Consider the following 23,471-nt stretch of genomic DNA (forward strand, 5'->3'; position numbering starts at 1 on the left):
CTTAATCTCCCTAATTGCAGCAAGTATTTATTGATTATACCCAACTTTGTTTTGGATATAGTTCAGAACTAGAAACAACCCAAATTTCCTTAACAGGTGAATAGATAGGCATACTTCAGGCCACCCAAACATAGTACTCAGCAAGTAGTGTGTTAATTATTGACACACACACTACTTAGATTTCTGAGACTTTATACTGAATATAAGAAGCCAAGATTAGATCAGTGTTAGTACAGCAGGTAAGGTACATACTTTCCTTGTATGTAGCAAATCCAAGTTTAATCCCAAGCACCACAAATGGTCTTCCAAGCAAACAAAACCAGAGTGATCCCTGCGGGGCCGATGAGGTGGAGCTAGAGGTAAGGTGTCTGCCTTGCAAGCGCTAGCCAAGGAAGGACCGCGGTTCGATCCACCACTGTCCCATATGGTCCCCCAAGCCAGGGGCAATTTCTGAGCACTTAGCCAGGAGTAACCCCTGAGCATCAAATGGGTGTTGCCAAAAACAAAAAACAAAAACAAAACAGAGTGATCCCTGAACACAGGGCCAGGTGTAAGTCCTAAGCACAACTAAGTATTGCCCCTCCAAAAATTTTTAATTTAAATAAATCTGGCCTCAAGGACTAATATTAAGCACTTCTATTTATCTCATATTTTTAGAAATGCAAAACTTTGGAGATGGAGCAAAGTTGTTACCAGAGGTTAGAAGACTCAATATTTCCATCTTAGTAGTGGTTAACAAATCTCTCCAAGTATTAAACTCATAGAATTACATACCTTCTAAAGACCAATCTTACTGTATATTATTTTATTCACCAACATAAAAATTAAAAACACAACAATATATATCCTATTATTGCAACCAATGTTCTTTCAACCTCCAATGATCTTCAAATATTGAGCTAGAATAGACATACAGGAGGGGCTGGAGAGATGTCATGGAGGTAGGGCATTTGCCTTGCAGGCAGAAGGATGGTGAATCGAATCCCGGCATCCCAAATGGTCCCCTGAGCCTGCCAGGAGCGATTTCTGAGAGTAGAGCCAGGAGTAATCCCTGAGAACTGCCGAGTGTTACCCCAAAATCAAAAAATAAAAAAGAATAGACATAGAGGAAAGCTAGCACAGATGACTTCCCATTGCCCCTTCAACCAGAATGATTCCCCCACTTAGACATTTTTGGTGCCCTAAGGGTTTAAAGAACAGTTTCACTTGGGTGATGGGGAGGGCTTGAATCATTGATACATAAAACTTAACAAATATTAACATTTATCAAACCTTTGCTATATACTGTATATAAAAAACCTTGTACATGTGTCACTTTAATATTTATCTACATAATCCCATGAGGTTGGGATTTTTAGAGATGAATAATTTTAGAGATGAAGAAAGATGAGGCATAGAAAAATTCCCTTACCCACAGCCACTAGTAGGAAAACAGTTGGTGGTAGCTCTTGGATAACTACTGACAGGTATGTAAATGACTAGTAGACTGTTCTCTGAAATTAATCATTTTCCCACAAAGCAACTTGAACCAATCACTGCTCAGTGGTTGAGAGTAATAGAAGGACAAAAGCAAGCTTATTAGACCTATTCTTTTAATGGGTACCATTGACTTAATATTAAACCCATCAGCCTGGCTGAAATGTCTAGGCTTTATTTCCTCTTCCTTTCTTCTCTCTCTCTTATAGGAAAGGTCACCACCTTGGCTGATGCTCTCTCTGGCTCCCTGCCCACTTTCCCTCATCAGTGTGCCTTACCCACCCCACATCCTCCCAGTAAATCTCTTGCATTTCTTTCTTACTTGTTTACTTTTGTTTGTTTGTTTTTAAGCCACATCTGATGGTGCTAAGGTACTTACTACTAAGAACTATGCTCAGTTAACAAATCTCTACATGTGTTAAGGGGACCAGGTGGGATGCCAAGGATTGAAACGTAGTCAGCCACGTGCAAAGTAAATGCCTTACCTTCTTTACTATAGCCAAATCCATCTCTTGTATTTCTCACCTATCTGTTTCTTGTTCTTGGATTGTTACTGTTGGGGGGAAGGAGGAGTGTGGGGTGTGGGGAGTTTGGACCACACCCAGTGGTGCTAAGGGGTTATTTCTAGCTCTGTGCTCAGGAATGACCCCTGTCTGTGCTTAAGAGACTATATGAGGCTTTGGCGATTCAAACTAGGATCCTGGCAGACTCAGTCTCAAACTAGCTAGGTAGCCTTACCTTCTGTATTAAATCTCCAATCCAGTGTCTCTATCTGGCACAGCATATCTACAATTATTGAGCAAGAGGGCATTTCAGGTATTCATAATATCTAAGATGAGGATTGATGTAAAAAAATAAACTTCCTGACAAGTGAGTTACCACTGTATATCTTTCAGCTAATTTGCAGAGGACACTCGATAGTTATGGATGAAATAAAGTTTCTCTGACTTAACTAGGAGGGATTGTATGAAGACATATTGTCTTCTGACAATTAAAGAGAACTGGGGAAGGAACAAGAAGCAGATATCTGTCCTCCAGGATCAGTCCTCACCTATATATCCACAGACCACAACTTTACCAGTTTCTTCCTTCAAATCCAGCTGGAACAAAGAAACTAAATGCTTCTCCCCAACCCAATAAGCATTTTATACAAGAACACTTTTCCTGCTAACATTCCAGTTGGCCCCCAGAGCTTATGAAATAGACTCCCCAGACTGAAAAAAATTCCTCTGAAAGAATGGCTCTCATAAAAGATTGTGAATTGGGTGCTGACCTGATGCCAAGCAGAGGAATTTTTCAATACCCACTTTATATATATATAAAAAAATTTGTAACCTTTCTCTTCTCATTGCAACTTGTTGGTATTGATTGAGCAGAAATTTCAAGAAAGTGTATTGGGGGCTTAATAGGGGTGAGCCCGTGGTAATCGTGGCTTCCCGCAGTTCAATTAAGATTACTGACCAAAAGGAGAAAATAAAAGCAGAATCAATACTTCCACCTGCACACAGTTTCCCAACTTTGTGATGGTGTGAGCAGAGTGTCCTATGTTACAGGCAGCTCTCATTCCTGCTGCATGCTTCTTCCTCTATCATTGTCAATTAAGAGATAATAACGGGAGGTGTGAAGGTGGACTAGATGGTAAGTGCTTCTACCAGAGAGACAGAAACTCTAACCTTACAATAGCTAAATGAAAAAAAGGAAGCATTTGTGTGTGTGTGTGTGTGTGTGTGTGTATGTGTGTGTGAGAGAGAGAGAGAGAGAGAGAGAGAGAGAGAGAGAACAAAATTAAGTTGCAAGTGAGGAGTAGACATGCCTCTAGAACATAACGAGGCACCCGTTCTCCCTAGTGTCCAAAACTCATGGAAAATTAGAAAATATCAATTCTGAGCAAGTTTTGGAGATTTTTTTTTTTTTTTGGTTTTTGGGCCACACATGGCAGTGCTCAGGAGTTACTCCTGGCTGTCTGCTCAGAAATAGCTCCTGGCAGGCACGGAGGACCATATGGGACACCGAGATTCGAACCAACCACCTTAGGTCCTGGATCGGCTGCTTGCAAGGCAAACACCGCAGTGCTATCTCTCCAGGCCCAGTTTTGGAGATTCTTGTCTGCAAATAAAAATAATACAAAGAAAATGTTATCAACCCTAGATCTTAAAAAAACCAATGAAAAGAGAAATAAAATTCAGTTCCTTTTTTTTATATTCCTTCAGCCAATTCATCTATCTTCTCAGATTCACTTCTTTAAGTTTTCCCCTATCTACCAATATAGTTATCTAAAAGTTTTTTCTCAATCTTTTTCTGATATATGTCCTCTTCTGATCTTATGTTTTTTTTTCCTGTTCCAAGATCAGTTCTCTAGTCTCATGCCATGGTCCTTCATTAATGCTATTTTCCTATTCTTTCTTTCTTTCTTTCTTTCTTTCTTTCTTTCTTTCTTTCTTTATTTATTTATTTTTACTTTTTTCTTTCTTTATTTATTTCTGTTCTTTCTTCTTTTCTTTCTTCCTTCCTTTCTGTTCTTTCTTTTCTTATTTAAATTTCTTATTTAAACACTATGATTTAAAAAGTTATTTATAGTTGGATTTTAGACACACAATGTTTCAAGACCAGTATCAACCTCCCTTCACCAAGACTTTCAAAGTCCATTCCTTGCCACTCACTACACCTTGCCCCAGCCTGCCATTATAACAGGCACCTTTTTAAGTTTGGTTGTTCAAGTTTGGGTCTCATGATTTCATTGTTGTTGACTCTGGCTTGGATAGTTAGTTCTGTCCTTTCTTAACACCATCGATGCACCTCAAATCCTATAGCCCTGTCTCCTATTATTTAATATGTGTCTTTCTCTTCCTCCACTCAACTTCTTTTCTTTTCCTCACTATGTTCTAGAACCCAAGGTGTTCAGAACAACCCCATTTAAGCCATTTCATTTCTTCATGCATTTATCCTAAATATCACACATAAGTGATATCATCTCGTATTTATCCTTCTTCTGACTTACTTAATTTAACATATATATATATATATCTTGATATGGCATGTAATTTCAGTATATTGAATATAGGTGGTGAGAGTGGGCAGACTAGCCTTGTGCTGGATCTTTTCCATTTTTTCTTTTAGTTTTTTCCAGAATTGAATATAATATTTGCTATAAGGTTTGTTATAAGGTTTTTGGAAAATTACTTTGACTATATTTCAATTTCCATCTTGTTGATTGTTTGGAGGTTTGTTTTTTGTTTGTTTGTTTTGGTATTTTGGTGGGAGAGTTTGGAGAGTTTGGAGTCACTCCCAGTAGCACTCAGGAGTTACTTCTGGCTCTGAACTCAGAAATCGCTCCTGGCTCAGGAGGATGTGAGGGAATCTAACCCATGTTCATCCTGGGTCAGCCACGTGCAGTGCAAATGCCCTACCACTGATGTGCTTTTTGAGAATTTTTATCATGAATGGGCACTGGATCTTTCTTTTGAAGAAAAGCCACACCTACTGATGTTCAGGAGCTATTCCTGACTCTGTATTCAGGAATTACTCTTGGAAGTTCTTGGGGACCATATTGGATTCTTGGGATTAGACCCAGTCAGCCACTTGCAAGGCAAGCACCCTACCCACTGTACACCCCTCCAGCTTTGCTATTTCAACCTTAGGTTCCCTTATAATATCCTGGATATTCACAAAGCCCCACCTTCCTGATTGAGAAACACTAATTTAGAAGATTCTGCTTTCAACTTTCTTTCATTCTCCCCAGTTTACCCAGTTTTTACTTTCATTGTATTTTGGGAGTTAGGGAGTACTGAGTGAAGCACAACTCTACTTGGAAACTCTGTCCTTAATTCATGGCAGAGAAAAGTAAAACAGGTGCCCAGTGAAAGGATGGGTGGGATGTGGTGTTAAGGAAACTTTTTTATAAAAATCGATCCAAGAGGTTGGGTCCAGCCCCAATCAGAGCTTCTATATTGTACCCTGTGTTACCCTCTTCATGTTCTCTCCTGATAAAACATGACTGCGAATCCCAGAGAAGTGAGATTACCCTCCCGCCTGTGGCTTTCTGATTATTTATATTCTTGGTTAGAGATGAGAGGTGGAAAGAGCCAATCTTTAGACAATTATAAGAAGTCATTTTTTCTTTGGTCAACCAAGAGACCTTTATTCACAGACCCATTTCTGGATCACATGAGGTAGCACAAAGCTTATCTTGTTAGGAGTAAAATAACTATTGAATGAGTTTCTGAATAGATGAGCAAGCCAACTGAGGAATAGAAAACCGTTTAAGCAGGGTCTTCAAAGATAAGGGTGCCTCATGGTAAACCATGGTAGAATCTGGAGAATTTTATCAAAATTCTATCAAAATCAGTCAATTTCTAAATATAAAGAGTAAGTCGGTAAGTGTATGAACTTTGGAATCAGACAAAACTTGATCTGAAATTCACTTTCTCCATGATCAGCTATATTATCTTGGGTAAATTATCTCCTAAGCTCCAAGGTGTCATCTATATGATCAGTACATATGTCATATAATTATCCTGTACTAATGGTGTAGTTAATGTGGAAGAATAATTTATTTTAAACTATTTGAATGAAATTTCACCTGGAGAGAAGAGTCTATGAGCTGGCAAGAGGCTGAATGTAGGGAGCTCTGATTATGAACTTCCAATCTCATAAAAGTGGGCAACAGATACATGGAAATAGAAAAATATAATAATACATTTGAAGTGGCACTCTCTGATATGATATTACTCTTTCTTCTCTCTCCAATCTTCGCTAGTCCTCTTCCACATATATAAAGGCCCTTTGTAACTGGAGGCTGGGGGTTAATAGAAAAAGCACATGAAGAGAACCATCCCACAACTTAGAGTGCCTACAGTGAACAACTTGATCCAAAAGCACCAATTTTTTTTCAGTAAAAAAAATTAGCTCAAGACCAGGGCAGAGCATGAAAATTTTGTAAGTTTGGGGAGGATTGGACGGAATAGAATTTTAGGTCAAATTTATAGATATCTTAAAAGGGCTGGAAAAACACCTGGAGTTCAAGTTATTTGTAAAATATTTGACATTGAAAACCCTTAATAAAACTGTGTCTCTTGGAAAGTTTGTTCTCACACCACTGACAATGTGGAATAAATGGAAAACAGAGGAATAAGCAAATGATTACCACAAAGAAAAGCACTGCCTGTTCCATTTGTCTGCATGTGTCCAGAAAATGAAAGTGCACAACAGTTTGCATATCAATTTCCAGTACCACAACATTTTTCTAAAAGGTTCTTTGAAACCAGATGGCTCTCAATCATTGAACTAAAGCCTTGTGTCTATCCTTTTGCAGTAGCTGCTTGGAAACAATGAAATGATTGCTTAGCTAAAAGCAGAGAAGAAAAGATGAAAGAAAGAAAGAAAGAAAGAAAGAAAGAAAGAAAAGAAAGAAAGAAAGAAAGAAAGAAAGAAAGAAAGAAAAGAAAGAAAGAAAGAAAGAAAGAAAGAAGGAAAGAAAGAAAGAAAGAAAGAAAGAAAGAAAGAAAGAAAGAAAGAAAGAAAGGAAAGAAAGAAAGAAAGAAAGAAAGAAAGAAAGAAAGAAAGAAAGAAAGAAAGAAAGAAAGAAAGAAAGAAAGAAAGAAAGAAAGAAAGAAAGAAAGAAAGAAAGAAAGAAAGAAAGAAAGAAAGAAAACATCTCTTTAGGTATGCTCTTGTAACTGAAAATCCTGAAGGTACTCTCATAAAACTAAAATTATCAAAATCATGGGATATCCTAGAACCCAGTGGTATACTGTTTGGAGACCTCACTGTTCATGAGGAATCCTTACAGCCATGCCTGGGGTGAGCAGGTCCCTACACAACCCTTTGTACCCTTAAGTATCATGAAATGATTGATATCTCCCTGGAAATGGAGGTGAAATAAGTCTTCTTAGCAATGCACTTCTTTCTTTGGTATCACCAAAAACAATAAGGACCTTGAGCTTCTAGATAATTGGAAAAGAAGATAAGAATAAGTTACCTTTCCCATTAGTGTGAGCTGGATAGTAGGTTTAAACTCTTAAGGAGGTCCCCAGGCCAGCTTCTCCATTTCCACTGCTCCATTCTCTTCACATTCCATTTATTCATCATGCAAAAATTTATTGATATAGCACTTTCTATGTTCTAGGAACTCTACTAATTAATAGATATACGATGACTAATAAAAAGTTAACATATTGTGCTTCCATTCATAGAACTAAATAAAAAAATGAAAGGACTTGTTGATATGGAAGAATCTCTTATTAGGATTAGAATTCTTGGGGCCGGTGAGGTGGTGCTAGAGGTAAGGTGTCTGCCTTGCAAGCGCTAGCCAAGGAAGGACTGCGGTTCGATCCCCCAGTGTCCCATATGGTCCCCCCAAGCCAGGGGCAATTTCTGAGCATTTAGCCAGGAGTAACCCCTGAGCATCAAATGGGTGTAGCCCAAAATAACAAACAAACAAACAAAAAAGAATTCAGTTTACTGTGTCATTGTTGGTAAAAACAAATCCACTACACATGAATTTCCACATAGGATCGCGACTTCAAAAATCCTTCGGGTAAAAGTTTTATTCCCATTTCCCTGAATTCAATTTTATTACTGTTCTATCATTTTGGCACCAGGACCTCAATATCATTATTGTCTAATTCAGCAGTTTGCAATAAGTTTGTGTCTGCAGATTAGTTAATATCGGAGAGATATTTCAGGGATCACTATGGCACAAATTTTAAAACATTAATAATGTTCTAGTTTTTAAATATAGTATTATAAAATGAAAATTCTATAGTTAAAATACCCAGGGACTGAGAAGTAAAACAAAATTGCTAGTAATAGAATGTCTTGAAATTTTAAGAAAGCAGTATTTAATTCTAATTATGTCAGTGTGAAACCTACTACTGCTGCTTTGTAAAATATGCGGTCGCCATGGCTACAGCATTGTCTCAGAGAGATGTAGCATTGCATAGACATCCATTCAGTTATGCTGGGTTTTTATTATGATAGTCTTTTTCCAGTAATATACAAAATTGAACCAGTGTAAATAAACTGAAACAATAATTGCATTTTATGTTTGGATACCGTCAAGTTTTCTGATGCCATGAGGATTAGGTGCTCACAAATTCACATCATCCATGTGGTTCATATACACAACACATATACAATATAGAGCTGTAAGGGATGATGCAGTCGTGCCATTCACTGTCACAGGGATGAAACTGAAAGATATTATGTTAAATGAAATAAGCCAAAAAAGAAGGATAAATATATTACTTATGTGTGGTATTTAGAATAACTGCATGAAGAAACCCTATAGCTTAAATGGGGTTTGTCAAGAACACTCTAGGCCCCAGAAAATAGTGAGGAGAAGGAAAGAAATTGAGTGGAGGAGGAGAAAGGCATATATAAAATGACAAGAATCGGGGGCTAAAAGGTTTTAGGTGCATCAATGGTGTTAAGAAAGGACAGAACTAACTATCCAAGCCAGAGTTAGCAATGAAATCATGATACCCAAACTTTAACAACCAAACTTAAAAAAAGAATGTCTGAAATTATAACGACAAGCTAGAGTAGGTGGTAATGGCATGAGATCGATTCTGAGAATATTGATGGAGGGAGGTTGCCACTGGTGGTGGGACTGGTCCTGAAACACTGTATGTCTAAAATTCAACTATGAATAACTTTTTAAATCGCACTGGTTTAAATAAAACAATTTTAAGAGAATGTACTAATCTATTTAATAAGTAATGACTTACATTAGTTCATATGATACACTGCCTATTTTTGTGAATAAAGTTTTATTAAAATACAAAAAATTGACATATTCCATGAAGGAATTATTAATCCTAAATTTCCTTTAATAGGAACCTCATTTTCTATTTGATCATGAACAAAGATTTTGGTCAGTGCCCTCCATTTTGATTCAATATAGTGAATATACTTTTCAGTTTACGTCAGCAAACAGCCAAAACTTGTGGAAATGGAAATATTTTTGTCTCTTCTGTATCTTCTTCTTGATTATCCCAAGTAAGCAGTTTATTTTTGAATGCACCTTCCTTTTCGGTGTCAAATATTTCTTTATACACACCAAGTTTGCATAGTAAGAAACCAAATTTGTTAAAAGGCTGAATGTGTCTGCCACATACTCAAGCTCAGCCATGCATTCCTCATTCAAAGACTATAAGAGCTAGAGTTGGGATCTGGCAGAAAACACTTGGCTTCTTCTCTCAGTTCAAAAGATATGAAAGACTTCCTCTGGACAGCCATTTTACTTCTGCAAGGTGAAATCTTGTATTGTGAATCCTTACTGTCATAGTGTCATGACCAGCTCAGGGTTTATGGTTCAACAACTGTACTACATTTCATTTATGATGTTTGCCATATCATTCATCACTGTATTGTGTGGTAGAAAGTGTTCTTCCAACTAGGGGTTCCTGATGGATCAGAGACTGAATGGACATATATTCTGGGTGAGTAACAGTCTTTGTTTTAGCAGCTATTCCTGAGTCATGTCCAATCCTGCTCACATCATCCATTCATACTCAAAAAAAATGTATCCCAGTCTGTCTTGCACTTGAAAATATTCATCCACAACACTATATTACTCTGAACTATTAGTCCACCTAAATAAGTCTCAACAACAAAGAAACTCTTACCGAAAGTTATCATGTTCACAGTTTCTCATGCAGCATAGTAGAAAAATATGATATTTGATTCATCAAGTTAAATTGTCAAACCTCTCAGTGTCTTTCTCCCCTCTACAACTCTTTAGTATGTATGACTGTAAATCTTAATTCTCCCAGGAATCATGTTGTCTGAAAGTAGGAGAACCTATAATTTTTGACCAGTTTCTGATACAACATCTAAGATACGAGGCTCCTTAGCAAAAAGCAAGAGTACCTTCACTTGAGATATTCAAAGAGAAACTATATAGGACATTTTGAAGCAGCAATGTTTTCCCTGGTCCTTATTCTCTTTATTAAACTTTTCTGACTTGCATATGGTTGTTTCCTCTTCCCTAAAAATCCAGTGACTTATCTGAATGGCAGCAAGTTTGAACAGTTTCATGGCAGCATTTGACAAATGTCAGAATATGCTACACATAGGACTATGGTAACAACTCACTGCCAGAGACTATAGCACAGGCCGGCAAGGTGGCGCTAGAGGTAAGGTATCTGCCTTGCAAGCGCTAGCCAAGGAAGGACTGCGGTTCGATCCCCCGGTGTCACATATGGTCCCCCAAGCCAGGGGCAATTTCTGAGTGCTTAGCCAGGAGCATCAAGTGGGTGTGGCCAGAAACCCTCCCCCCCCCCAAAAAAAAAGAGACGTCCTCATTGATGGAGACATGATCAAATTTCCTTTCCTTTTCTCACTTTCAATTACACATTCCTAAGAATCCATACATAGATTTCCTTGTTTCTTCTAAACCTAAAGTCCTCATACTTGGCTTCCTGTGCATAGCATGTTTTTTTTTATCCTTATTATTGATTTTGTTTTTAACAGAGGTGAAAAGATTTTGCTATTTGATTTTAGGGGTAGGGGGTTGAGAGTAATATGTTGTAGACTTTAAATATTTGTGTATAATGTCATATAAAATATCTTGTTTTCCTTACCACAACAAAATCCCAGCAAGCAATATACCTGAGAACTGAAAGTTAAAGAATCTTTGGTAACAATCTTGTATCTACAATATTTGGGAACAACAAACTTGTATCTACAAATGACATAACTAAGATATCCTAAGTGAAGACTGGGAGCTAAAAGAACTGGAATTGTTGGACATATACAAGTTTCTTTATCACCCAAACCAAGAATATACATTCTCCTCTAATTCACATGTAATTTTCTCCAAGACAGACCATATCACAATTCAAACATGTATAAATTTACACATATAGAAATTGTACAAAATACATTCTCAGACCATAATGACATGAAAGTAGAAATTATCCACAGAAAGAAGATGGAGAAAACTTTCAGCACTTGAAAGCTGAACAAAACACTGATAAACAGCAACTGGATCAAAGAGGAAATCAAGGAAAAAATAAAAAAGATTCCTTGAAACTAATTACAATGAAGATACAAGCTGTAAGAATTTATGGAATATACCAAAAGCATAGGAGAATTGCATAGCAATGTAGGGCTACATTAAGAAAGAAGAAAAAGCTCAAATCAACAACCTAAACACACATCTCAAAAACCTAGAAAATGAGGAGCAAATGAACCCAAAATATAGTAGAAGAAAAATCATGAAAACAAGGAAGAAAATCAAAGAACCAATGATATACAGAATATATAAAATATTGGAAAGATTAACAAAGAATATTCAAAATCTCTATCAAAAAATTAGGAAGAAAGTGAACAGACATCTCTCAGAGAAAGACAACTGGATCACAACAGACACATGAAAAATGGCTCTGCACCACTTATTAGAGAAATCCAAATCAAGACAATGAGATATCATCTCACACCAGAAAGAATGGCACATATCAAAAATAGTAAAAACGATCTGTGCTGTCAGGGATGTGGTGAAAAAGAAACTTACAATTACTGCTGGTAGTGATGTTATCTGGTTCAACCCCTGTGGAAAACAGAATGGAGAGTCCTCCCACAGTAAATTTAGAATTGAACTGAGCCAGCAATTCTACTTTTAGGTATGTACCCCTAGTACTTAAAAACATTCATTCAAAAGAATGTATGCATACCATTATTCATTGTACCACTTAGTACAATGGCTAAGATATGGAATCAACCTATATGTCCCATGACAGATAAGTGGATTATGAAAGATGGATTAATAGATTATGAAAGATGTGGTATATATACACAATAAAATCTCATGCAAAGTTAAGGAATGATAAAAATTCATGCAATTGGCTGTAACATGGTTGAAACTATAAAATATCATGGTGAAAAAAAATATCATGGTGAGTTAAGTGAGCTAGAAGAATAAAGTCAAAGAGGATTATCTCACTTATCTGTGGTATACAGAATGGCTGGATGAGGAAATGTAATGTAGTAAAGGAAGGTGCCTTGATTATTTTTATTTTTAATAAATATATTCTTTAATTGAATCACTGTAAGATATCGTTACGAAGTTGTTCATGATTGAGTTTCAGTCATACAATGTTCAATACTCTTCACTAGTGCACATTTCCTGCCATCAATGTCCTCAGTTTCTTCCCACTCTCCCCCTGCCCTCTTTCCCTGCCTGACTCTGTGGTAGACATTTTGCCTAGATCACCCTTGACCCCAGAGCATAGGGAGGAGAAGGACAGTGAAGTAAAGAAATCAAGGTAGAAAGGAAGAAGATGATAGAAGAAAGTAATGGGGCAACAGAAGTTGGGGCTGTATTTTTATATATATAGGAGCTGGCTATATTGATGATGTGGAAGAGTGTTATAGCTATAAAACCAAGGCACAAAATCAACAACATTGAAAACATGCGATTTAAGCTGCAACTATTGAATTTTGTGATGTGCCTCTCAAGATGGCAGGCAGGAAGTTAGAAGGGGAGGTAAAGGGAAAAGTGATGGAATATGGGAACATTGGTGATGGGAGTTGACACTGGTTGTGGAACTAATGTTGAAATATTATATGCCTAAAACTTAGCTATCAAAACTTTATAAATCATTATTCTTTTTAAAATATTTTAAAAATACATTGTCCTGAAATGAACCAATGTTGTATGCACAATCAAAATGATATAAATCTAGGTCCACTGCTTAAACTCATAGCAGACTCTTCACCTCTCTTCAAAATGGAGCCAGGCACACCACGTGTTAAGTGGCAATAACTTTTTCGCAGACCAGCAGGAAATTTCTGCAGACCAAATTTCTGTGGACCAGTGTAATGAGACTTTAATTATACTTATATTTTCCTTGACCTAAGAATTACTTAGGTGAATGTTTCACATTTGTTATGCTTTGTTTTTAATTTTCAAGTAGTTGGGTTTTATTTCAAGTTGTCTTTTTTAATAGCACTGGACTTAGAGAATATGGCCTATGCAATTTCTATTTTGAAATTTTAGAGTTTTTATAGTCTTATTTTTTTTTAAAGTAGACTTCTAGCCCTGATGAATTGAACAGAGAAGCTTAAATTTACTGCAGAATTCCAGAGATCCAGCAAACTAGAAGGTAAGGAGCTGAAGCAGCAGAAGTTTGATTTCTGAGTTTGTAATTCTCTTTGTCATGCTGCAGTGTCTGCCAAGACCTGGCTGAGGAGTGACAATCCTGAAAGAAACACCAGAGCAAGTACAGGCTGTGAGTAGGTACCTTTCTGGCACAAGACACCTAAAAGACTGCTTCCCATAAAATACAGCTCTGACTCTAACTGCCTGTAGTACATACACTCTTTGTTTCCAGTTAGATTCCTCAGAATATGGGTGTCACTGATTTCTGATCACTCCTGCTATGTTCCAAACAAGCCAATCTTGAGCACAAATGGAATCATGAATACATCAGTCTCTCTTCTGATCCTTAGTTGGTCAGCAGGCTATGATTTCTTGCATGCATATTCTGTAAGAATTCCAATGCTCTGGAAACAACCAAGATGCCCTTCAACAGATAAATGGCTAAAGAAACTGTGGTACATATACACAGTGGAATATTATGCAGCCGTCAGGAGACATGAAGTCATAACATTTTCTTATATGTGGATGTACATGGAATTTAATATACTGAGTGAAATAATTCAGAGGGAGAGAAATAGACACAGAATAGTTTCAATCATCAATCATCACTGGATTTTAATAACAATAAAAGATATTATTGTAATAATGCCCAGAGTCAATAGAGATGAGGGATGGAAGGACCGACTCAGGATATGAAGCTCACCAAAGAGTAGTGAGTGCAGTTAGGGAAATAACTACACTAACAACTATCAGGACTATCTTAATGAGTGAGAGAAGTAGAATGTCTGTCTCGAATATAGGCAGGAGTTGGGAAGGAGGAAGGGGAGCATTGGTGGTAGGAATGTTGCACTGGTGAAAGGGGGGGGTGTTCTGTTTATGATTGAAACCCAACTACAATCCTGTTTGTAATCATGGTGCTTATATAAAAATTTTATATATAGAAGGGAAGGAGAAAAGAATTCCAATGCCATTGCAAGTTTTCTCCTTTATTTTATGTGTTCTGTAATTTGCCTGAGATTCTCTAATGATAGGAACCAGATGGAGGGACTGGTCACCAACTTGTTTAGAAGTCGCTCTCGCCTTTTCTGTCTTTTTCCTCCTTTTCTGCCACTTATTAGCCAAGTGTTTGTTAATATCTAGGTTAATAGTTGATTGTCAGATATGTATTCCCTATGTAAGGATAAATCATTATCAAACATGGTTGACTTGAAAGCTCAGTTTTAGATGGTTTCAAGAGCACACCACACTCCTACAAGAACACCAAATGTCCCTCTGCTGCCAGAACTCACTGTCAGTGATATCCTAATGTCTGAAAATAAACCCTGCTTTGGGCCACAGATGTGTCCCTGAAACTATGGCAACAGAAAATCCTTTACCTCTAGATCCCAATTAAAAGTGGTTCCTTTGGCTCTAATTAGGGTGTCTAGTTTCCAAAACTAACACATCAAAGCAATCATGTAAACCTCAAAAGTTGCCATCATCCAAATTGATATTTCTCATGCAAGCAGCTAATAAGTGGCCAGACCAAAGGGCAAGTGAGATTAAGAACAACTGAATAAATCTACTTTAGGATCCTTTCATTTAAAAATAAAATGATTAGTGATTTATCATTGACAATATTACATAAAATTCAAGACTATTGATTCACACCTTTCGATGTCTATAAACCCCAACATATTCATCACCAGAGTGTCAGTCATAAGATCAGTGACCTCCTCTACTCTTTTTTCCCATCCTGCCTAACTCCTTTATTAACCATGACATATTTTACAAAGTTTAAGAACAATTTTAGTGGGTTTTTTAGTTCCTTCATTTATCTATTGATTTTTTTTTTTTGGTTTTTGGGCCACACCCGGCATTGCTCAGGGGTTACTCCTGGCTGGCTGCTCAGAAATTGCTCCTGGCAGGCACGGGGGACCATATGGGACACCGGGATTCGAACCAACCACCTTTGGTCCTGGATTGGCTGCTTGCAAGGCAAACGCCACTGTGCTATCTCTCCGGGCCCTATCTATTGATATTTCACAGAAGACACAACTCCTCTGGCAACAGTCTTTCACTTTCTAACTAGTTAGAAATTTCATCCACATTGTCATAAAAGGCAAGATTGTATATTTTAAAGAGTTGATTGATATTACATTGAGTAATTATATTACAATGTCTTTATCCAGTCACCTGTCATTGGAAATAACTATTTAGGGTGTTTTCATGTCTTATGGATTGTGAATAAGACTAAGAACATTGAACCAAATGTCTTTTGATTCTTCACATAAATACCTAGGAATAGGATTGTGGTATTTCTATTCTTTGTTCTATAATAAAATCTTCATACAATTTTCCATAGATGTTGTACCAATTTACTTTCCCAACAGCTATGTACAAGAAATTCTTTTCCTCCATATCCTTGACACTTATTGGTTTCAAATTTTTTTTTCCTTTGCTTGCTGATTGATTCTTTGTTTTGGGGACCACACTGGAACCTGTGCTCAGGCTTACTCCTTTCTGCACTCAGGAATTACTCCTGGTGGTCGTATGGGATGCCAGGAATCAAACTTGGGCAAGACTCCTACAATGTAAATGCCCTACCCATAGTAGTATCTATCCAGCCAATTTCCAGTTCTTTTATTACTATTCTCAAAGGGAGAAGTGATACCTTGAAGTGATTTGGATATATTTCTATAGTATCAGTTGTAATTTTACCCCTGTCATTTCTGGTTCTTTTAATTAGAGGGTTTTTTCTCTTCTTTATAAATGAGCCTCATTAAGAGCTTATCTTTTAAAGAACTAGCTTTTATCTTCATTATTGCCTTATGATTTCCATTTCATTTATTTCTGATTTAATTTTTATTTACTTCTTTCTGCTGAGTTTAGTTTTTGCTTGTTCATTTTTAATTTCTTTCTAGGTAGGGTTAGATTATTTGGGACTCTTCCTGTTTGCTAATTTGGGACTGTATATCTTTGAAGTTTCCTCAGTTCCCTACTTTGCTATGTCATAGGATCTGATAGCTCATCCCTTCATCATCACTGATCTCAAGTTAATTTTTTATTTCTATGTTAGTTTCTTCATGGCCCAAAGAGTTATTTGAAGGTATGTTGTCAAGTTTCACATGTCTGAGATATTTCCTTTCATACTACTCTAATCTTAAAAATTATGAGATAATTTTAATTTTCATATTTTCTAAGACTAGCTTTTTACTCCAAGATATGATACTCCTTGGTTATGCCTTGTGTACACTTGAAAAGAATATGTTATTTCTTTTAAGATGAAAATTTCTGAATTATGTCTATTAAGTCCACCTGATTATTTTTGTATTAAGGGTTATTAGACCCTTTTAGGTTTGTCTAAATGTCTAAATGTCTAAATGTCTGTTCAATGGATGTAAGCAGTACATTGAACTACCCCTTTTATTGTTTTTCTATTGGTATTTCCCTTAGGTAAGTTCCTGATTTTTTTATATGTTCATCTTATCTCTATTGGAGAAATATATTTTAGTGGCAGTATACATTTGTGTTGAATTGTTCCTATGGTCATTTTATAGTGTTCATATAAAATTTCTTTACAAGCTTTTGGATTGAAAGTCTGCTTTATTAGACAAGAAGATAGTAGTTTCTGCCTTTTTCTATATGTAAATGGCTTGAAAGAGCTAGTTCCAATCTCAGAAAACGTCAGTATTGATATATTTATATATTTAATTTTGGGGGCACACCCAGTGATGCTCAGGGATTACTCCTGGCTATGTGCTCAGAAATAACTCCTGGCTTGGGGAACTAAATGGGACGTGGGGAAAATCAAATCTCAGTCTGTCCTAGACTAGCACGGGCAAGGCAGACGCCTACTCTTGTCCAGCCACCACTCCGGCCCCAGATCTCTATATATTATGTGGATTTCTCATACGTATAAATAAATGGGTCCTTTTTAAAATATGTATGAATATTCTGTATCATTTGATCTGTGAGTTCAGACCATTAACATTTAGGATAATTCACACTATTTATATATTTTTAATGTTTTTTTTTTGTTTGGTTGGTTGGTTTTTGGTTCACACCCAGCAGCATTCAGGGATTACTCTTGTCTCTATGCTCAGAAATATCGCTCCTAGCAGGCGTCGGGGGACCATGTGGGATGCCGGAATTCGAACCACCATCTTCTGCATGCAAGGCAAATGCCCTACTCCATGCCATCTCTCCAGTCCCATCATGTTTTTTTTTATTTTTCATTTAAATTCTTTAATTTACTATTTTATTTTTCTCAGGGCTTTCACCACTTATAAAGTATTTTCTCACACTGAGCCATATCCTCCACCAGTTTTTCTTTTTCTTTTTAGGAGTACTGTGTTTTTTAAACCATGCTAGACAATGTTCAGGGGGCTATTTCCTGGCTCTGTGCTCAGGTATGATCCTTTAAAGTGTTCATGGGACCACATGTGATCAAATAGGGTCATGGTTGATGCAGTGTGCAAGGCAAATGCTTGCCTTTTGTACTAGATCTCTGACCCCAGATTTTGTGGTAGGGAGTAAATGGGAGGGATATTGGCAATATGTGGTACTATTCAGAGCTTACTCCTAATAATGCTCAGAAGATCAAATAACATACCAAGAGATCAAACTCCGGTCTGCCACTTGTAAGGCAAGTACCTTAACCTCTCTAGCCCCTTAGCTGTTTTCTACTTCTAAAGTTTTAGATTTCTACTTCTTTTCTTGTTTGTTTGATTTGGTTTTGGCTTTGGGGCCATGTCCAGTAATGTTCAGGGCTTACTAAAAGCTTTACACTCAAGAATCTTCACTCGTGGAGGTGCTCAGGGACTATCTGGGATATCAGAGATTGAACCCAGGTCTGCCACAAACAAGGCAAGCAAACGCCTGAATCACTGTAGTATCTCTCAAGCCCCCATTTCTACTTGTTCTATCAGTTACTATCAAATTTTTCTTTGGGATGGTTTTCCTTGATGAGTCTCTTTATTTCTTCATTTTTAATACAAAATATCTCTATTCCAGATTTTAGAGGCTTTTTATAGCTATTAGGAAGATTATCAGTCTTTCTCTATCTAAAACGGTCTTTGTATTGGTATCAACTCATCATCAGACTAAATCGATTTTATCATTTGCTTCATTTTCTTTAAGTTTTGTTTCTTTACCTAGACTTTTAAGTCTTTATTTTCATAAGAGCAGTTTTCATTTTTATAAGTTCCCCTTTTTTTTTACTTCTTCCTAAAATTTTGATATTTGTGTACAAAATGTTCTTTAACAGCTCTGTGGTCAAAAGCTCTTTAGGGTTCTAATCCCAGATGTTTCATATGATGACTCCCAAATATGGTAAAAATATGGTTTTCTTGTGCACTTTGTCAATGAGCTTAATTCTAGAAGGGTTTTATCTAGGGTAATATCAAATGAGCTGAATTAAATTCACATCCAGCTTTCTCTAGTAATGTAAATATGTTCTTATGGTCGAAGAGTGTCACTAGCTTAGAACCAGTGAGGAGTAATTTTTTTTTTTGGTTTAGATTTTTCTTTATTATCACTTTGTGAAACATTTAATAGTCTTTAGAAAAATTTGTATGGTGCTAAATCATAGATCACTTGGATATAAATTAAAATGATTATGTTGTTGTCTTAAGCAAAACCTTGTATCTAGGCTTTCTTTTTTTTTTAGATTTTTATTATGGTAAAATCTTTCACAGTAATATTTAAGGCACATAGTGACAATGAATGAGGGACATTCCCACCATCAGTGTTATCATCCCTCCATTCCTGTTCCCAGCATGCATCCCATATCTTCCTCTTTTACCCCCCATAATGCTAGTGGAACTGTCCTCCACTTGTACAGCTTATTGTAGATTGGGTGTCGTGAGTATTTTTTATATTAGGGACTCCAAAGATTATGTAGGTGTTACAAATTTTAAACTTTGTTTTTCTTTTCTTCTTTTTTTTTTTTTCTTTCAGGCCAAACCTGGCGACACTCAGGAGTTGCTCCTGGCTCTGAGCTCAGAAATCACTCCTGGCAAACTTGGGAGACCAGATGGGATGCAGGGGATTAAACCCAGGTCTGTCCCAGGTTGGCCTCTTGCAAGGCAAATGCCCTACCACTGTGCTATTGCTCTGGCCCTGAATCTTAAATTTCTTATAAATGAATATTCCAATAAGGAAAAATTTCCCCCACTCTAAAATCAGAAGTAAAAAGATAAGCCTTAGTATCCCTACCCAGAATTAGGTTTTCTTCAAGAGAGCAGACTGAATGCCTCATATTTTTCCTATACCAACTCCCTGACACATAAGAGCCCAAGACTTCATTCTCCATCTCTCTGTGTGCTAAAAAATCCAAACCAATGATGGGGCCAGTAAAGTAATTCAAGTGAAAAAGCACTTGCCTAAAATGAATGAAGCCTTGGATTCAATCCCAGAGACCCCCATAACTAATAAAAATAAATGAAATCAATTAAAAACTAAAGCAAAAATCCAAAGCCATAATTTACAAGAAGCATTCAACACATCTCTCCTTAGTTCATCATCCCTCATCTTCAGTTCCTTCTGTTTCCATATCCTAAGAATTCCACCCTTGCTTTCTAGGCATTTAAAAGATATTTTTATAGTCTATTAAGAACCTCTAAGAGACAAAGCAATAGCACAATGGATAAGGTGCTTGCCTTGCATGTGACTAACGTGGGTCCAATTCCCAGCACCTATATGGTTCTGAGTCCCACCAGGACTGATCCTTGAGTGTAGATCCCTGAGAATAGCTGGGTGTTCCCCAAAACAAAATAAAAAGAATCTCTAGGTACTTTCCAGTGACAAGATTTTCAGGCTCCTTAAGTTAATAATCCATTGCTGAAAATAGAATCACCAATGACATTAGATTATTCAATTTAATTTTCATCACCTTCCTTCAAGACAGGTCATCATAGTCCCATTTCACAAATGAGAAAATTGAGACTCACAGAAGCTAAGTTATTATTTTCGAGATCACACAACTAATCATGACCTTAAAGACTATGTTCTTTGCCCCACTATCATTTTTTTTTACCTTTTTCAAGAGCTAGACAATTTCCTCTAACATGGATGAAAATGATGCAGAGCTGATGAAGAGCTTTTACTGAGGAGTCCTTTGAATATTCTCCTTGACTAACATTTCTTCCTGGAAAAAAATCTGGCAGGTTTCCACGATTAATTATAAGGGTGAATGGTAAGCCAAAGAATTATGAAGCTTGAATGTGGCTTGACATCACCTTGGGGGGAAATCATCAAGAATCACTGAATAGCTTGGTGTCTGAGCATGCTGGGAGTGTGAGAAGCAAACCTTCCCTTCCAGGCAGCTGGTTGCATTTTATTCCAGGAAGGGTCAGTAGAAGGTCTGGAGGATTGGCTCTGCCTGAATCTATAGAAGAAAGTGAATACAGAAAGGTTAATGTCCATGCTGTGAAATCATGAGACCAATGAAAGCCTAGACTGTTGGGTTAGAAACTGGCCTAAGGCCAAATACAAAATATAGCCATCATTGGAAGCATCCCAAGTTTTTATTTTTCAAGTATCACATTAATCACAATGATTAATGCTGAAATTCAAGCTTTTTATTATATGAAAGGCCCAGAATAATATTTTGATGGAGATGGGGGAAGAGATATAAAGGCTAAATTTTTGCAGTACATAATGAACCAAAGAGGGACAGTAAATAATCAGGATGTGATTTGAAAATCAAAAATCTGAATGAGTCTCACAAATCATGCTTAACAGTTGCTTATGTAAAGAAGTTTGCCAAAAACAAATGTTTCTACAGATGGACCATCAGGAGTACTACAAGGGCAGCCAGACCAAGAGAAAGGGTATGGAAAAGGAGAAGCAAAAAAAAAAGTGTATATCAGGATCTTGCCACTCACCAGACCTCTGGAACTTGGGAATGGTCATTTTAGCATTACAGAATCTTTTACACACTGAAATCCAAACAAGAAGGGCCAGAAGAGTACTGACTGGTAATGGTGGGTAAGTTGCAAATTATGAGAAGGAATTGCAATAAATAGTATTGAAACCAAATGCAAGTATGTAGACCAAACATTATCTCTATATCCAAACCAAATAAAGATGAAGATATAGAAGAACCAGAATATTTTAAAAAGAATAATATTTACTTTTTCTTTTATTGATGACCTAGCCATTGTGAATGGTACTTGGGCCAAATAAATATGTTCCAAACTAAAAACAATAAATCCTTTTTCATTTTGTTACATGTTATGGAGGAGGTGAAACTGAAATAAAAATGATAGACTGAAGAGATTGAAGAGCTAATACAGCAGGTATAGTGCTTGTCTTGCATCTGGTCAAACCAGGTTCAATCCCTGGATCCATGTGGTCCCCTAAGCCGTCCAGAAGTGATTCTTGAGTGAAGAGCCAGGAGTAACACCTGACAGTTTGGGGTTTGCCTTTTCACAAAAAAAGAATAATAGACTATGCCTTTAAAAATTAATTTATAGGGGTTGGAGTAATAATACAACAAATAGGTAGGGCATTTGCCTTGTATGTAGCTGACCTTGGTTCAATCTCCAGCACCTCATAAGGTACTCCAAGCCCCACTAGAATTGATCTCAGAGTACAGAACCAGAAGTAATCTCTAAGTACTACTGAGTGTGGCCAAAAAATATTCATCTATAACTTGACTATTTTTCAAAAATATCTAAGATAAGTAAATATATTAAAGTACATATTAAGTAAAAAAGTTTAAGTAAAATCTAGCTCACTCTACCTCAAACTCATATCCTCTTCTTTCTCTTCCTGGAAAACTAACCACATTTCCCAGCCTCTTTTACAATATGGTGTGGCTCTCCTCACACGTAAGAATGACTAGGCTCTAACCAATATATAACATATGAGCGGAAGTTTATTGTGTCACTTCAGTGCTAGCCCATTAATATCTTCTAAGAAGTTCCATTCATAGCTTTAATCAGAAGATACTAAAGTTTCCAAATAGAATGATTCTAGTTCTATTTGTGAGGTTTGCATGTTGTTGAAGAGTATTTGGTATTTGAACCCATTTGGATTTTATACAAGAAAACCCTATTGTGATGAGCCACTGAGACGGGAAGGACTGTTGTTGGAGGACTATTGTCGCAGCTAATAGCAATACTTTACTTAATATAGATATTGTAAGTTGAGGGTCTGGAGCAGTGGCACTAGAGGTAAGGCATCTTACCTTGCAAGCGCTAAGCTAGGATGGACCGCAGTTCAATCCCCCAGCATCCCATATGGTCCCCCCAAGCCAGGAGCGATTTCTTTTTTTCTAATATGATTTCTATTTTAATCATAGTGGCTTACATATCATTTTATGTATTTTAGGTACATATTAACATTGAATCAGGGGGAATTCCCATCACTGAATTGTCCTCCCTCCACTTCCATTCCCGTCCTGCCTCCCATATCCTCCACCCTCACCCCCCGGGGCTGTTAGAATACTTGGTCCCCTCTGTGTCTAGCTTACTACTTAGTGATCATATAACTGTTTGGTCTTGGTACCTCCATTACTTCCCCCTTCTATTGGGAGGCGGGACTAGATAGTTCAAGTTATGTGGTTTTGTTTGAGGAAGAGAAAAGTAATAAAATGGGGTAAAAATCAAATACACCGACAATGGGCGGAGTCCTTCTAGACTAGAGGCTCTCATCCTCAGTTTGAGAGGCAAAGGGGAAAAAGAAGGTGAAACACCACAACAGTACAAAAAGAAGTATCAAATAAAATATCTAGTGAGCACTACAGCAATAAGCGATTTCTGAGTGCATAGCCAGGAGTAACCCCTGAGTGTCAACAGGTGTGGTCCCAAAACAAAAACAAAACAAACAAAAAAGAAATTGTAAATTGAAGATAAATTTAGGCACAACCCAAATCAAAAATACACAGCATCAACTCAGCCATCGG

This window comes from Suncus etruscus, chromosome 1, assembly GCF_024139225.1.
Source record: "Suncus etruscus isolate mSunEtr1 chromosome 1, mSunEtr1.pri.cur, whole genome shotgun sequence".
In the NCBI taxonomy this organism is placed as follows: Eukaryota; Metazoa; Chordata; class Mammalia; order Eulipotyphla; family Soricidae; genus Suncus; species Suncus etruscus.